Here is a 13,418-nt window from a genome sequence, read left to right as displayed (position 1 = left end):
ATAAATAAATGATTGAATATACAAATACATGTGGCAGAAGGAAAAGACCCTCCTTAGAGAAAAATTTATACTTGAAGAAGAAATGAGGGAAGTAGAAAATCACCATTACAACATCATAGTAATAATTGCAGCAAGCAGGATCCACTGATGGATACTAAACTTAGTGAAATTTTAAGAAGAAATAGAGTATTTGCATAGCAGCAAAATTTAATCCATATTATTTTTTTTTTTTTTTTTTTTTTTTCAAACATCTTTATTGAAGTATAATTGCCTTACAATAGTGTGTTAGCATCTGCTTTATAACAAAGTGAATCAGTTATACATATACAATATGTTCCCATTTCTCTTCCCTCTTGCATCTCCCTCCCTCCCACCCTCCCCATCCCACCCCTCTAGGTGGTTACAAAGCACCGAGCTGATCTCCCTGTGCTATGCGGCTGCTTCCCACTAGCTATCTATTTTACATTTGGTAGTGTATATATGTCCATGACACTCTCTTACCCTGTCACATCTCCCCTCACCCCCTCCCCATATCCTCAAGTCCATTCTCTAGTAGGTCTGTGTCTTTATTCCCGTCTTGCCACTAGGTTCTTCATGGCCTTTTTTTTTTTTTTCCTTAGATTCCGTATATATGTGTTAGCATACTGTATTTGTTTTTCTCTTTCTGACTTACTTCACTCTGTATGACAGACTCTAACTCCATCCACCTCATTACAAATACCTCCATTTCATTTCTTTTTATGGCTGAGTAATATTCCATTGTATATATGTGCCACATCTTCTTTATCCATTCATCTGTCGATGGACATTTAGGTTGCTTCCATGTCCTGGCTATTGTAAATAGAGCTGCAATGAACATTTTGGTACATGACTCTTTTTGACCTATGGTTTTCTCAGGGTATATGCCCAGTAGTGGGATTGCTGGGTCGTATGGTAGTTCTATTTGTAGTTTTTTAAGGAACCTCCATACTGTTCTCCATAGTGGCTGTATCAATTTACATTCCCACCAACAGTGCAAGAGTGTTCCCTTTCCTCCACACCCTCTCCAGCATTTATTGTTTCTAGATTTTTTGATGATGGCCATTCTGACCGGTGTGAGATGATATCTCATTGTAGTTTTGATTTGCATTTCTCTAATGATTAATGATGTTGAGCATTCTTTCATGTGTCTGTAGGCCATCTGTATATCTTCTTTGGAGAAATGTCTATTTAGATCTTCTGCCCATTTTTGGATTGGGTTGTTCGTTTTTTTGTTATTGAGCTGCATGAGCTGCTTGTAAATCTTGGAGATTAATCCTTTGTCAGTTGCTTCATTTGCAAATATTTTCTCCCATTCTGAGGGTTGTCTTTTGGTCTTGTTTAGGGTTTCCTTTGCTGTGCAAAAGCTTTTCAGTTTCATTAGGTCCCATTTGTTTATTTGTGTTCTTATTTCCATTTCTCTGGGAGCTGGGTCAAAAAGAATCTTGCTGTGATGTATGTCATAGAGTGTTCTGCCTATGTTTTCCTCTAAGAGTTTGATAGTGTCTGCCCTTACACTTAGGTCTTTAATCCATTTTGAGTTTATTTTTGTGCATGGTGTCAGGGAGTGTTCTAATTTCATACTTTTACATGTTCCTGTCCAATTTTCCCAGCACCACTTATTGAAGAGGCTGTCTTTTCTCCACTGTATATGCTTGCCTCCTTTATCAAAGATAAGTTGACCATATGTGTGTGGGTTTATCTCTGGGCTTTCTATCCTGTTCCATTGATCTATATTTCTGTTTTTGTGCCAATACCAAACTGTCTTGATTACTGAAGCTTTGTAATATAGTCTGAAGTCAGGGAGCCTGATTCCCCCAGCTCCATTTTTCGTTCTCAAGATTGCTTTGGCTATTCGGGGTCTTTTGTGTTTCCATACAAATTGTGAAATTTTTTGTTCTAGTTCTGTGAAAAATGCCAGTGGTAGTTTGATAGGGATTGCATTGAATCTGTAGATTGCTTTGGGTAGTAGAGACATTTTCACAATGTTGATTCTTCCAATCCAGGAACATGGTATATCTCTCCATCTATTTGTATCATCTTTAATTTCTTTCATCAGTGTCTTATAATTTTCTGCATACAGGTCTTTTGTCTCCTTAGGTAGGTTTATTCCTAGGTATTTTATTCTTTTTGTTGCAATGGTAAATGGGAGTGTTTTCTTAATTTCACTTTCAGATTTTTCATCATTAGTGTATAGAAATGCAAGAGATTTCTGTGCATTAATTTTGTATCCTGCTACTTTACCAAATTCATTGATTAGCTCTAGGAGTTTTCTGGTAGCATCTTTAGGATTCTCTATGTATAGTATCATGTCATCTGCAAATAGTGACAGCTTTACTTCTTCTTTTCCGATTTGGATTCCTTTTATTTCTTTGTCTTCTCTGATTGCTGTGGCTAGGACTTCCAGAACTATGTTGAATAATAGTGGTGAGAGTGGGCAACCTTGTCTTGTTCCTGATCTTAGTGGAAATGGTTTCAGTTTTTCACCATTGAGGACAATGTTGGCTGTGGGTTTCTCATATATGGCCTTTATTATGGTGAGGAAAGTTCCCTCTATGCCTACTTTCTGCAGGGCTTTTATCATAAATGGGTGTTGAATTTTGTCAAAAGCTTTCTCTGCATCTATTGAGATGATCATATGGTTTTTCTCCTTCAATTTGTTAATATGGTGTATCACATTGATTGATTTGCGTATATTGAAGAATCCTTGCATTCCTGGGATAAACCCCACTTGATCATGGTGTATGATCCTTTTAATGTGCTGTTGGATTCTGTTTGCTAGTATTTTGTTGAGGATTTTTGCATCTATGTTCATCAGTGATATTGGCCTGTAGTTTTCTTTCTTTGTGACATCTTTGTCTGGTTTTGGTATCAGGGTGATGGTGGCCTCGTAGAATGAGTTTGGGAGTGTTCCTCCCTGTGCAATATTTTGGAAGAGTTTGAGAAGGATAGGTGTTAGCTCTTCTCTAAATGTTTGATAGAATTCGCCTGTGAAGCCATCTGGTCCTGGGCTTTTGTTTGTTGGAAGGTTTTTAATCACAGTTTCAATTTCAGTGCTTGTGATTGGTCTGTTCATATTTTCTATTTCTTCCTGGTTCAGTCTCGGCAGTTTGTGCATTTCTAAGAATCTGTCCATTTCTTCCCGGTTGTCCATTTTATTGGCATATAGTTGCTTGTAGTAATCTCTCATGATCTTTTGTATTTCTGCAGTGTCAGTGGTTACTTCTCCTTTTTCATTTCTAATTCTATTGATCTGAGTCTTCTCCCTTTTTCTCTTGATGAGTCTGGCTAATGGTTTATCAATTTTGTTTATCTTCTCAAAGAACCAGCTTTTAGTTTCATTGATTTTTGCTATTGTTTCCTTCATTTCTTTTTCATTTATTTCTGACCTGATCTTTATAATTTCTTTCCTTCTGCTGGCTTTGGGGTTTTTTTGTTCTTCTTTCTCTAATTGCTTTAGGTGCAAGGTTAGGTTGTTTATTCGAGATGTTTCCTGTTTCTTGAGGTAGGCTTGTATTGCTATAAACTTCCCTCTTAGCACTGCTTTTGCTGTGTCCCATAGGTTTTGGGTCGTCGTGTCTCCATTGTCATTTGTTTCTAGGTATTTTTTGATTTCCCCTTTGATTTCTTCAGTAATCACTTCGTTATTAAGTAATGTATTGTGTAGCCTCCATGTGTTTGTATTTTTTACAGATCTTTTCCTGTAATTGATATCTAGTCTCATAGCATTGTGGTCGGAAAAGATACTTGATACGATTTCAATTTTCTTAAATTTACCAAGGCTTGATTTGTGACCCAAGATATGATCTATCCTGGAGAATGTTCCATGAGCACTTGAGAAAAATGTGTATTCTGTTGTTTTTGGGTGGAATGTCCTATAAATATCAATTAAGTCCATCTTGTTTAATGTATCATTTAAAGCTTGTGTTTCCTTATTTATTTTCATTTTGGATGATCTGTCCATTGGTGAAAGTGGGGTGTTAAAGTCCCCTACTATGATTGTGTTGCTGTCAATTTCCCCTTTCATGGCTGTTAGTATTTGCCTTATGTATTGAGGTGCTCCTATGTTGGGTGCATAAATATTTACAATTGTTATACCTTCCTCTTGGATCGATCCCTTGATCATTATATAGTGTCCTTCTTTGTCTCTTGTAATAGTCTTTATTTTAAAGTCTATTTTGTCTGATATGAGAATTGCTACTCCAGCTTTCTTTTGATTTCCATTTGCATGGAATATCTTTTTCCATCCCCTCACTTTCAGTCTGTATGTGTCCCTAGGTCTGAAGTGGGTCTCTTGTAGACAGCATATGTATGGGTCTTGTTTTTGTATCCATTCAGCCAGCCTGTGTCTTTTGGTGGGAGCATTTAATCCATTTACATTCAAGGTAATTATCGATATGTATGTTCCTATTCCCATTTTCTTAAATGTATTGGGTTTGTTATTGTAGGTGTTTTCCTTCTCTTGTGTTTCTTGCCTAGAGAATTTCCTTTAGCATTTGTTGTAAAGCTGGTTTGGTGGTGCTGAACTCTCTCAGCTTTTGCTTGTCTGTAAAGGTTTTAATTTCTCCATCGAATCTGAATGAGATCCTTGCTGGGTAGAGTAATCTTGGTTGTAGGTTTTTCTCCTTCATGACTTTAAGTATATCCTGCCACTCCCTTCTGGCTTGCAGAGTTTCTGCTGAGAGATCAGATGTTAACCTTATGGGGATTCCCTTGTGTGTTATTTGTTTTTTTTCCCTTGCTGCCTTTAATATGTTTTCCTTATATTTAATTTTTGACAGTTTAATTAATATGTGTCTTGGCGTGTTCCTCCTTGGGTTTATCCTGTATGGGACTCTCTGTGCTTCCAGGACTTGATTAACTATTTCCTTTCCCATATTAGGGAAGTTTTCAACTATAATCTCTTCAAAAATTTTCTCAGTCCCTTTCTTTTTCTCTTCTTCTTCTGGTACCCCTATAATTCGAATGTTGGCACGTTTAATGTTGTCCCAGAGGTCCCTGAGACTGTCCTCAGTTCTTTTCATTCTTTTTTCTTTATCCTGCTCTGTAGTAGTTATTTCCACCATTTTATCTTCCAGGTCACTTATCCTTTCTTCTGCCTCAGTTATTCTACTATTGATCCCATCTAGAGTATTTTTAATTTCATTTATTGTGTTTTTCATCATTGCTTGGTTCCTCTTTAGTTCTTCTACATCCTTGTTAAATGTTTCTTGCATTTTGTCTATTCTATTTCCAAGATTTTGGATCATCCTTACTATCATTATTCTGAATTCTTTTTCAGGTAGACTACCTATTTCCTCTTCATTTGTTAAGTCCAATGTGTTTTGAGCCTGCTCCTTCATCTGCTGTGTGTTTTTCTGTCGTCTCATTTTGCCTATCTTACTGTGTTTGGGGTCTCCTTTTCACAGGCTGCAGGTTCGTAGTTCCCGTTGTTTTTGGTATCTGTCCCCAGCGGCTAAGGTTGGTTCAGTGGGTTGTGTAGGCTTCCTGGTGGAGGGAACTAGTGCCTGAGTTCTGGTGGATGAGGGTAGATCTTGTCTTTCTGGTGGGCACGTCCACGTCTGGTGGTGTATTTTGTGGTGTCTGTGGCCTTATTATGATTTTAGGCAGCCTCTCTGCCAATGGATGGGGTTGTGTTCCTGTCTAGCTAGTTGTTTGGCATAGGATGTCCAGCACTGTAGCTTGCTGGTCGTTGAGTGAAGCTGGGTCTTGATGTTGAGATGGAGATCTCTGGGAGATTTTTGCCGTTTGGTATTACGTGGAGCTGGGAGGTCTCTTGTGGACCAGTGTTCTGAAGTTGGCTCTCCCACCTCAGAGGCACGGCCCTGATGCCTGGCTGGAGCACCAAGAGCCTTTCGTCCACACGGAAAAAAAAGGAAAAGGGGAAAAATTAATATCTCCTGCTCCCAGAGTCCACCTCCTGAATTTGGGATGATTCGTTGTCTATTCAGGTATTCAGCAGATGCAGGCACATCAAGTTGTTTGTGGAGCTTTAATCCGCTGCTTCTGAGGCTGCTGGGAGAGATTTCCCCTTCTCTTCCCTGTTCGCACAGCTCCTGGGGTTCAGCTTTGGATTTGGACCCGCCTCTGCGTGTAGGTCGCCTGAGGGCGTCTGTTCCCCGCCCAGACAGGACGGGGTTAAAGGAGCAGCTGCTTCGGGGGCTCTGGCTCACCCAGGCCGCGGGGAGGGAGCGGTACGGAGCAATCCATATTATTTATTAACAACATCTCTGTTTGGTTTTTACACATTACCAGAAATTTTTAACATTCTCCTCTAGGAGATGAAGATTTATTTACCTCCCCTTGAATGTGGTCTAGACCTAAAAAGTAAGATATACAAAGGGAAAAGAGTAATTTTTCAGAAAAGAAACCTGGCTGATACTGCCCGAACCAAGTGAGCAAGTTTAGCACCTACCGTAATAGGTCATACTGATCTATGTATCACTTAATGTGATGCAGAAAGAAGGCCCTTCACTTCTGTGGTCTTCTACAAAATCTGTATTCCTGTAAAATATCAGACAAACCTAAACTGGAGGACATTCTACAAAATAACTGACGAGTAAATTTCAAATGTTTCAAGGTTGTGAAAGACAGATTAACTGTCACAGAATGGAGGAGTCTAAGGAGACATGATAACAATGGGATATTGAGGATTAGATTTTTAAAAGACATTTTTAAAATGTCTTTTTAAGAAAAAGACGTTAGTGGATACCCCAATGAAATAGGAGTAAAGTCTGTAGTTTAGTTACTAATTATTGTATGAATGTCAAATTTGATACATGTACCATGAATATGTAAGATCTTAATATTAGTGGAAGTTGAGTAAAAGACATACAGGAACTCTCTGTACTATGCTGTAATTCTTCAGTAAATCAAAAATTATTTCTAAATGTACAATTTTAAATAAAAAATAAGTGAAGAAAGACAAGAAGACTAAATAAGAAATACTCTTCAGGAAAAACATGGTGGCAGATTACCTACAACTTTTACTAAGTGGCACTTTCAAGAATTTTTAGGTAAAATACGTTACTATCTGAGCTTCATTATGTTTAACAGAGGGAAACACATTCATAAATATTTCTTTCTTATTTACTTAAAAATCTATAGTATGTATTCTGTACAGTTAAGGATGAAAACTCTATTCAGAAATTATTTCTATTTCTAAAAATGTGTACATAAAATATTTAGGAACACGTTATTCTATTTCCATGGGTATTAATTTTAGCTCAGTTACATGTGATAGGTTTCCACACTAACCAAAAGTAGAGCGTTCCTATGAAACCTTACATAATTTGAAAGGGGATAAAGCAAAGGAGCAATTGCCTTAGGACACATCTTGCTAATGGATGCACAAAATAAATGGAGATTAAGCACAGACGCGCACAGACACAGTTCAGAGCTGTGGTGGCTCTACGCTGAGATGCTGAGTGTGGTTCCCAGGGAAGGAGCTTGGGGGTGCTGCTCTCACTGCTCCCGGTGTGCTGCCTCTATAAGGGCTCCTGCAAAACAAATGCTGAGAGCTATTTTCACTTTTTGCCTTTTTTCGTAACAAAAAAAATCCTCTTTGGATTTATTTTTGTTAGCAAAAACAGGTACTAAATGTAGTAGGCCTTTCATAAAAGCGAAGTTGCACAAAGCAAACTTTCAAGAAGTGGAGGATACCTGTACTTGGAATCTTCTGTTCATAAAATGGAGACACACATTGAAAATTAATGTGTTCTGCTCACCACATGCTGAGTGAAAAGGTGTCTTTTCCCTATCTACTTTAATAGTATTTCTTTAATGAAAGACATTTAGTTCTATAATTTCACATGGTACAAAGCGATAGTTTTCTCCTAAAAGAGCATGCTTCAGATTATGTTTCCCAAATGAAATTATAATAAGTTAATATTCATAAGCAAGGAGTGTGATTACCTATACAAAAGACATTATGATATGTACAATTATTTTTACAATGTAACTCCATAGATAATCCCACCAAAATATCATGTGATGTATATATTAGTTGTCCCTTATGTTTGGGTGCAAATGAGGGGAAATCCAGAGAAGTACAAATATAAATAAATGTTCTTTTATAAATAGTTTAGCATGCTCTTGGATAGAAACATGCCATATATATTTGGCATGTTTCAAATGACGAGTTGCAGGATTATCTATTTTATAAGCTTGATAATGCAAGGTATTAAGTCCATATAAGGTAACTCACAGTTTAAAAATGATATAATGTCTTTTCTTAACCAAAGGCTTTAGGAAATTTTAGCAATTATTCAGAGCCTGCCAGTTTCGAGGCAAATGAAATAGGTAACATCTGAATAGCAAGCAATTTGTCCTCAAACTCTGTTATTTATAGTCTAGCTAGAAATCAGACCTTGTTCTCTTGGGTAGAACATCATTTACCACAGATCCAGAGACTAGGACAACTTTCCAAATTACCAATTACCAATCAGATATTATTCTGCAAGAAACCATTTTTCTCTACCATATCTTAAAATTGGTGAACAATCTCAAAAAATGTATGACCTATACTGTGTTACATGAGGACAATAGAAGAGTCATAAACAAGTTTTGGGAACAAGCTTTCCAAGTATACTTAATATTACATAACTATTTACCAACACGCAATTCATTTATATATAAATTGGCTTTTCAAGATAATCAAGAGTATCTGTAAAGACTAAATTCTAGACAATATGAAAACAATATATTGAGGTCAAGGATTATTCTATATGTTCTATACCTGTCTCTCCAGATATAATATTTTTATTACAGATCATTTTTCACAAAATATGTTATAACATTGTTCATTTCTGTTAGCGTGGGATTTAGAAATTCAATATGAATTGTACCAGTGAAGAATTTTACCATTTTGAATGTTGCTAACAACTCTATTTTAGGATTTTGTAAAATATTAAATGAAAATGAGGTTCTAAAATGGCCTTAAAACCACAGTAGAATTTGAGCAATATGAAAAAGAAACTTATGAATTACATGGATTAGCACAGGATCGAATAATGGTGGTAAAGAAAGTGGGTGGTCATCTTTCAGGTCTTGACTGTGTTGTTTCCTAGGAAACAAAGTCTGAATGATTGCACAAATGACCCTATGCCTGTGGATTTAAATTGATGAAATTATATAAGACTGTAATCTATGCAGAACAAGAAAGGTAATTGTTAGGATGACTGTTTATTAGGTAAAATGGAAGAATTTTAAATACTTATTTTACTTTTCAAGAGCTTAAAAAATAGTTAAAATCTTTTGTTTATATTACTGAAGTCCTTATCCTATCAAATCACAAGATTGTAATATAATCAGTCAACAAGCATGCTGGTTAAACACCTTTGTTTAAACATATCTGTACAGGAAGCTATTCACTGACTCAACTTGAGCTCCTACCAGTAGAGGTAAACTTGATTCCAGCAGACATCCAGATGGTGTCAGTAGGATATCATTTTGACTAGCAGCAAAGAGTTTATTAAATGGTCTTTGTCTTCTGGACTTCCAGCAAAACTAATCCTGCATAAGCAACCACAGAGTGCCTTCACAGAGTTCGACAAATACATCTCTCTCACAAATTTTACAGTATATAAGAGCCTGGTGATGCATTACCTATGATCATTATAACTCTCTGTGAAAATATCAAGTAGTCCCTAAAAGAATAAAAGCATTTGGCTCCTCTTGAGAAAATCACCTTGGACTCCTCATAGAAATTCTTGTAGCAATTTAAAGAGCATATTTTTTCACAGAGGTGATTTCCTTTACAGGTTTGTTGCTACAAGAATAGTTAATGTTTCCAGTACATTGTTTCCTCTTTGAGCTCAGATATTTCATTATAAGGTAATGGAATAAAACATTGTGAGTTGATGACGATGATGATGAAAATAAAATTAGATGATAAAAGACTTTATAAATAGAATCTTTAGAAATGTTAATAGATATATACTTGAAAGTAATTAGAATAATAATATCTTATAATAACTACTATGAAGTACAGGATGTATTTATTCATTCACAAGTATTTATATGGAAGACACTGTTCTGGGTTCTGGAAGAATATATTGATATATCCATATCTGTATCTATCTATATCTAGCTAGCTAGCTTTACATATATATATATATAATTATTATCCATAACTGATTTAGAGATGAATATTGAAATGGTATAGATGAATGAAATCATATAGAAATGATTAGTTGTAGCTCTTGTGATATAGCAGTTAAATACTTGATGTAATTCTTAGATGAATATATTTTATCACACTGTATGTAACTCAAAACACTCAATATGCCTGGTGATCATCACTCTCTCTTCCCTTTCCACCTTTCATGTAAGAAATCACACTAAAATATTTGGACGTGAAAATGATTGAAGAGAGGAAGGGAAAGATATTGACCTGTAAAGGTGAAAAATTGCAGTGTTTTTTAGAAGTTTCAGATTTATAGAAAAATTTCAGAAATAGTACATAGAGTTCCCATATGCCTCGTACTCAGTTTTCCCTGTTATTAATCTCTTATCTTAGCATAATACATCTGTGACAATCAAGCAGTATCCATACATTATTATCAACTAGCATCCATACCTTATGTTTTCTTAGTTTCTACCTAATGGACTTTTTCTGCTCCAGGATTCTATCTAGTATACCACATTACACTTAGTTGTCATATCTCTTTAGGCTCTTCTTGGCTATGGCAGCTTTTCAGAATTTTTTTCTTTTTATAACCTTGACAGTTTTGAGGATTACTGTTCAGATATTTTATTTAATACTGCTCAATTGGGATTTGTCTGATTTTTTTCTAATTAGAATGGGATTTTGAATTTTTTATAGGAAGATCAGAGAGGTAAAGTTCCATTCTCATTATGTTATGTCAAGGGTACTATGAAGTGCTATTTCTACTTACACCCATACTTCTGACACTAAATGTGTGGTGGTTTTCCACACTGAACAATTCACTGATTCTTTAAGGACACCAACTGGGTGTCCACAATTCAATCTGACACTAACTACTTGGAGTTAGTTCAGACTCCGCAGGTTAAGGGCTCAATCACAAGACTACCCCCAACTGTGGACATCAATATCAAGTCATGGGTCCCCAGGTTACATACACTCTTGTGTCTGGCTTGGCTACACATCTCCCTCCTCAGGTTTGATAGTTTGCTAGAACATCTCACAGAATCCTGGGAAACACTTTCTGTTTACTGGTTTATTGTAAAGGATATTATAAATGTTCCAAATGAACAGCCAGATGAAGAGGTACATAGCATGAGGTCCAGAAGAATCCTTATTACAGGAGCTTCTATTCCCTTAGAATTGGGGTGTGTTACCCTCCTGGCACAAGGGTTCATTTACTAAAATCTGGCAGATCATCAAATCTCCTTGTTCCAGAGTATTTTATAGAGCTCAATCCCCAACCCTTCCCTCCCCAGATGTCTAGTGGGTGGGGCTCAAAGTTCCAACCTCCTAATCACTTGGTCTTTCTGGTGACCAGCCCCATCCTGAGGGTAAGTAGGGGCCCCACCCTTAGCATAAAGTCAGGTGTGATTAAAAGTGGATCCATGTGAATAACAAAAAATACTCCTATAACTTAGAAAATTCTAAGTGTTTTAGGAGCTCTGTGGCAGGAGCCAGGAGAAATACCAAATATATTTCTCATTTTACCATAGATACTTAATATCAACATGACTTCACTCTTGATGTTATCCTTGATCCCCTGGCAGCGGTAATGTTTGTTGTGTTTCTCCGTTGTAAATTTTTCTATTTTTTCTTCTTTTGCATATGGGACTCTTTGGAAGGAAGTCACTTTGCTCAGCCCACAACCAAAGAGTAGGGATTTTTGCTCCCCCTCCTTAAGAGCAGAGTATCTACTTATGGTTTTTGGAAATTCTTCTGCATAGAATATTTGTCTATTTCCCACACTTATTTATTTATTCAGCATTTAAAAAATATCAGTATTGGAGCTCTTTCGGTGGGCTATTGTGTCTTATTGATACACCTCCATTATTTGTTGTTTACCACTCCCTTATTCTCTGGGACTACCAGATGCTCCACTCCCATCTTGTACCATTTTTTGGTGCTATTATAATTGCCATTTTAAAAATTTCAAATTGTCCATTACTGGTATAAAGAAAAGCAATGACCTTTTGCTTATTAATCTTGATTCCTCTGAGTTTGCTATATTCTCTCATTATTTCAAGGAGTTTGTGTGTTAATTTGGAGGATTTTTACATGGACAATTATGCTATCTGTTAAAAAATTCAACTGAGTAAATTTTAAAGATCTAATTGGCTTTATTAAACAATTCGTAAATCAGGCAGTATCCCATCTGGCAACTAGAAAGTAGCTCTGTTGCGCTGTAGAGAAGAAAGCGTTTTTAAAGTTGGAAAAGGGGTGAAAAAAAGGAAGTTATTAGCAAAGAATGAATTCTTTATGGCAAGGTTGCCCTTTTAAGGGGAACAGAGGGCCTCTTAGGTGCATTACCTCTCTAGTGCTGACTAGGTAATTCCAGGCTGACTGGTTGGGGGGTTGAGACTGTAACTAGGTTAGGTATTAAGTCTTGGTTTGTGGACCTGGAGTTTAGTACAAGTAACTCCATTTTGGGCCTGTTGTCTCTTTCTAAATTACTTGCCCCTTTTGATCAGGCTCTCAGTCTAACATGAGAGATGTGATCAAAATTTAAGGCATTACCACCACTCTCAGCTGCCACTCTGAAGTTTTCACAGATTCTGTGGATCCTTTTATGCTGTTTTTGCTTAATCCCTGTGATATTCAAGTTCAGCTTGGCTTCAAGTTCACAATCTTTAAGTCTGTCATTCTCTTCATTCCTTTCTGACATTCCAGTGTCAGGGCGATCATTTGCTAGGTGGGTGGGGGCTGTGGACATGAATTTGAAACTGTTGAGAGAATACAACATAACAGGGAGATTATTATGGTAACTGTAAGCAGGATGCTTCCAATGTCTGGAATGTACTTCAAAGCCTTGGTCCTCAAGATCCAAACCAATTAAAATTAAATAAGTCAAAGAAGGACCCCCTTGAAGGAGCCACGTTTTTCTTAAGGCAAGTGGCTTGCTTAGTAATCTTATGTAATTGAGTTTCAATTTCCCCAGGAGTGTTCATCCAGGGGCAGCAGGTGGTATTGGCCACAGCACAGATACCTCTTTTCTCAGCTAAAAGATAATCAAAGGCTATCCTACTATTAAGAAAACTTTGGCCAGAGAGTCTAAGGATTTTGTTTTGTAGCTATTGTCTTAGCAATAGATTCTGCAGTATCTTTGAGAATTAAGGTTTCTGATCATATCCTCATTTACATTTATTCCTAACCAGGGAAATATAGCCCTGCCAAAGGAAGTGAATCAGAGTTATAATTGCCTCCTGGTAATTTTCTAACTCAAGGATGTAAATCC

The 13,418-nt window shown here is 36.7% G+C and overlaps 1 pseudogene; it reads right to left on the bottom strand.

Annotated features, from left to right (window-relative positions):
• LOC103017486 (39S ribosomal protein L52, mitochondrial-like) overlaps nucleotides 1-12,896 on the bottom strand; it is a 125,529-nt pseudogene extending 112,633 nt beyond the window's left edge.
• Nucleotides 12,897-13,418: the final 522 nt, after the last annotated feature.

This window comes from Balaenoptera acutorostrata, chromosome 1 (genome assembly GCF_949987535.1).
Source record: "Balaenoptera acutorostrata chromosome 1, mBalAcu1.1, whole genome shotgun sequence".
NCBI classification, from domain to species: Eukaryota; Metazoa; Chordata; class Mammalia; order Artiodactyla; family Balaenopteridae; genus Balaenoptera; species Balaenoptera acutorostrata.
This window is presented reverse-complemented; position numbering and strand designations above follow the sequence as displayed.